The sequence below is a fragment of the Suricata suricatta genome, chromosome 10, assembly GCF_006229205.1.
Source record: "Suricata suricatta isolate VVHF042 chromosome 10, meerkat_22Aug2017_6uvM2_HiC, whole genome shotgun sequence".
Lineage (NCBI taxonomy): Eukaryota > Metazoa > Chordata > Mammalia > Carnivora > Herpestidae > Suricata > Suricata suricatta.
Window position 1 is genome coordinate 86,810,082 of NC_043709.1, and position 4,053 is coordinate 86,814,134.

The following is a 4,053-nucleotide window of genomic DNA, read 5'->3' on the forward strand; positions in this document are numbered from 1 at the left end:
GATAAAGTTGAGAACCACTGGATGAAAACCTTCCAATCTAGTTTAATTGCAGTGTATATTCCTGAATAGGTATTTTAAATGCTATTTAGCTAACTTAAAGAGATAGATAATATACTTCATATATCACACTATGAATGTTCAAATATCTTTCAATAAATTATAACACTATAACAATATGAAACCCATCCCTTCCTCCGTAAACAAGACAACAGAACCAGAAATATTGAGTGGAATAGAACTGTAATACTACCCAGGTAAGAAATCTGGCCATTTATTAGTAATGGATGCATTTAAATATAGATTGTTAGGACTCCACTTTGAAAATTTGATTACCAAAGGCTACCATGTTGCTCCAGGGCAGTAATGCTGATGCAGAAGATGTTTCCCTATTTGGTGCACAAGAGGAGACAACTGACCAAAAAAAAAAAAAAAAAAATCCAAAATCAAACATTCAGTGACATCATTTTTTATTTATTTTTTTAAGTCAGTGCAACTGTCATCTACCTTTTCTATGAACTGTTCAGCAGCACACTTATCACCTGTATGGTGACAATTATCTTCTTGTTTTCATGTGATTTTTGGGCCGTCAAGAATGTCACAGTAAACTCATGGTTGGTCCGCATTGATGGAATTATTATTGATGAAGATGTAAAAAGCCATCGGGGGTTGGAGACCAGGAAGGCATCTTCAAAGAATGAAACTGTTTCAGAGGTTGACTCAAGAAACTTTTGATTAGGACTTAGAACCTTCCAATCTAGCTTAATTGCAGTGCATACTCCTGAATAGGTATTTTAAGTGCTATTTAGCTAACTTTAAGTGCTGTGGATGATATTCACATTTAGTGCACTCTTCTTCAGAGTGAAATGGTTGGTGGTGGTTATGGGCGTGGTGCTACAACCTGTATTATATGGCCACATTGGGTGCAGAGTGGGCAGCAGAAAAAATTTAACCGTCTTATCTCAGAAAGCAGTTTTTAACACAAAACACTGGAGATGGTCAGACTTCCTGAAGAGAGTGAGAGAAAGCTCCTGTATTCTGTTACATTGCTGGAAAACTGAAGAGATTCTTGACTCTGAATCTCTTAGAACTCAGTAAATGTTGCAAAGAGGAGTGCGAGTTTGTTTTTCCACTTAAAATTTTACTTTAAAAAGTAAAAAGGTGGGGCGCCTGGGTGGCTCAGTCGGGTAAGTGTCTGACTTTGGCTCAGGTTGTGATCTTGTGGTTTTTGAGCTGCATATTGGGCTCTGTGCTGACAGCTCAGAGCCTGGAGCCTGCTTTGGATTCTGTGTCTTCCTCTCTGCCCTTCCCCCACTCACACTCTGTCTCTCTGTCAGAAGTAAATCAACATTTAAAAAAAATGGAAAGGTAGTTTTCATATTACGTTTTTATTTTCTTTTTAGCATTGGAGCTTGAACATATGGTGTTGCTAGAAACCTTGTCAAAATTGGTTCATGTTTATACATGTATGCATATAGTCATGTAATGCCCTTATGACCCAAACTAATGAAAGTGCATTCATGTACATATGTAGTGGAGAGCTCTGCATTTTGATCCATAGAATATAGAAGAATGTTCTTAGTCTCTCTCAGAACTCTAGGTGTATACATATTATTTCTGTACTGTCAGAAGACAGTTTTGCTCCATAGTAAGAGTGAGCTTATAGATAAGTGGTTATAAATCATAAGTGGTTTATGTATAAGTTAGAAATTGTTAATTTTACAACTTAATATATTCTTTGTGATGAAACTTCTTATTTTAGACACTCACGGGCAGGTAAAAACCCAACTTCAGCCAGTGCTTAACTAGTTTATAAATTTTGCTTATTTTTATTTGTAGTTGTCATGTACTTAATGCCCAATTAAGTTGGATTGGAATTTTCATAGTTTATATTTAGGGGATACCTAGAGATTGCTACTGTTTTATTTATTTTTTGAAAGGGATAACCAGATCTTACTTTGGAACTTTCTGGAAGCTCTTCAGTTGTCCTTGGCCTAATGAAATCTATCTTTTAACAGGGAAAGAATATTATACTTATGTCATAGTTAGAATAATCATTTAAATACTTGGCATAATAAATGCCAGAGGACTTTTTATTTTATGAATCTATTTTTTCTTGCTATAGTGGGGATATTGCAAACCATGCATTTGTATTAATTTGTATTTCTTAAAACAATATATGTAACAATTACAAGCTGTTGTAGATAAGCCTATAAATTCTGTTATTTCTGTAAATTTTTTGGAGTCTTTTAATCAACATATTATTTTGTGAATGTATTTATACACTGTTAAAAAAATTTTTAAGCTATTTAATTGAATAAGTGTCTCTTTTGGAGTGATAGCCTTGAAGGTACATAACTTTACATTTGTACGAAACTCTACTGTTTAGAAAGCAAAAACAAAAAGGAAAAAAGAAAGAAAATTTTATCTTTAAGCAATTACATCCTAAGAATTGTCTGCAATATTATTATGTGTCCTTATTCAAGGACTGACTATGTCAACTAGACCATGTTGAAACTAAAGCAGCAAGGTATAAACAGGACAAAATAAGAAACACCTGGGTGACAAAAGAAAAAAATACAAACCTGAAACAGACTGATCATTAATAATTCCTTAAGGCCAGCTAGTCAAAGATTTCACCAGTTTCTAATAAAAAATTACAAGATATTTTCAGGACATTATTGAAAGTCATTTGTGTTTCTGGTACATCAGGAAGTTCTTATAAATTCCTGAATAAACTGAATATTTTCTTATGATTTGGTGAGTTTGGACATTTTCTTTTAGACTTTTATATTTTTAAAAAATGTATTTATTTTGAGATAGAGAGAGAGTACAAGCAGGAGAAAGCCAGAGGGAGAGGGAGAGAGACAGAATCCCACACAGACTGCAAGCGGAGTGTGGAGCCCAATGCAGGGCTCAGTCCCATGACTGTGAGATCACAACACGAACCAATATCAAGAGTCAGACAGTTAACCGACTGAGCCACTCAGGTGCCCCTAGCTTTTCTATTTTTCATAAAGCCTACTGTAGCACAGGCGTTCCCCAATCCCAACCAGACCCATCTTAAAAGATTCTTTCTTAAAGAATCTGAGTCCAGATCTCAACATTGTGTAAATACTCTTCTTCCTACTCTCCCTTCAGAGATGCAGCTAAGACTCATCAAGGTAGTATGCACTCTTATTGTAGCATTTCTATTAAATTTACTTTTTCTTAAGAGGTTATCTGGAGATATTTCGTTGAGTTCAACAGCAATATCAAAAGAATACCTAATTAAGGCTAATTCCTGTTTTAGAATGTCATATGTCACATGAACTCAAATAAATGATAATGAATATATATCAATAATATAGAAACAAATTTTCTAATATAATATTCCAATCAAATATTGCAAAAACATTTTGTGCCATCCTTTTGTTAATAAAAAAAAAAACCACTGAAGAGACTTGAGGAAAAACAAAAACTCAGCCTATCCAAATCTTTCAAAATGTTGTTTAGATATTATTTGTGAAGTCTCTGATGAACCTTCTCAACATCCTCATTATATTTTTTGGCTTTTTTAAAACTGTTTATTTATTTTGAGATAGAGAGAGAGAACATGCATGCATGTGCAGGGGAGGGGAAGGGGGGAATCCTAAGCAAGCTCTAAGCTCACTCAGGGCAGAGCCTGAAGAGGAGCTCACTCTCACGACTGTGAGATCATGACTTGAGCCAAAATCAAGAGCCTGATGTTTAACTGACTGAACCACCCAGGCGCCCTGCAACATTCCCATAATAATTAACTACCCTTTTCCTTGGCTATGCCTTTTATGCTTACCATATAGTATTTGTTCTCATTTCTTTCTCCACCTACACACTTAAGGGCAGGATTCATGGTGTATGTGTCCTTATTTCCCAGGGGCTTATAATCTCAGAGCCAACATTTAAAAAAATGTAATAAGTGTTTATGAATTATTTGACCAGATCATTCATTTAGTGATTATTTCATTTTACTGCAAACTCTACTTATAAACCCTTACTAATTGAAATCTGAGTTATGGAATATTTTTCTACTAAGCT

The 4,053-nt window shown here is 34.6% G+C and overlaps 1 pseudogene; it reads left to right on the forward strand.

The window, feature by feature from the left end:
• The first annotated feature begins 344 nt into the window (after positions 1–344).
• Positions 345–1,009, forward strand: LOC115304881 (annotated as a pseudogene).
• The last annotated feature ends 3,044 nt before the right edge of the window (positions 1,010–4,053 follow it).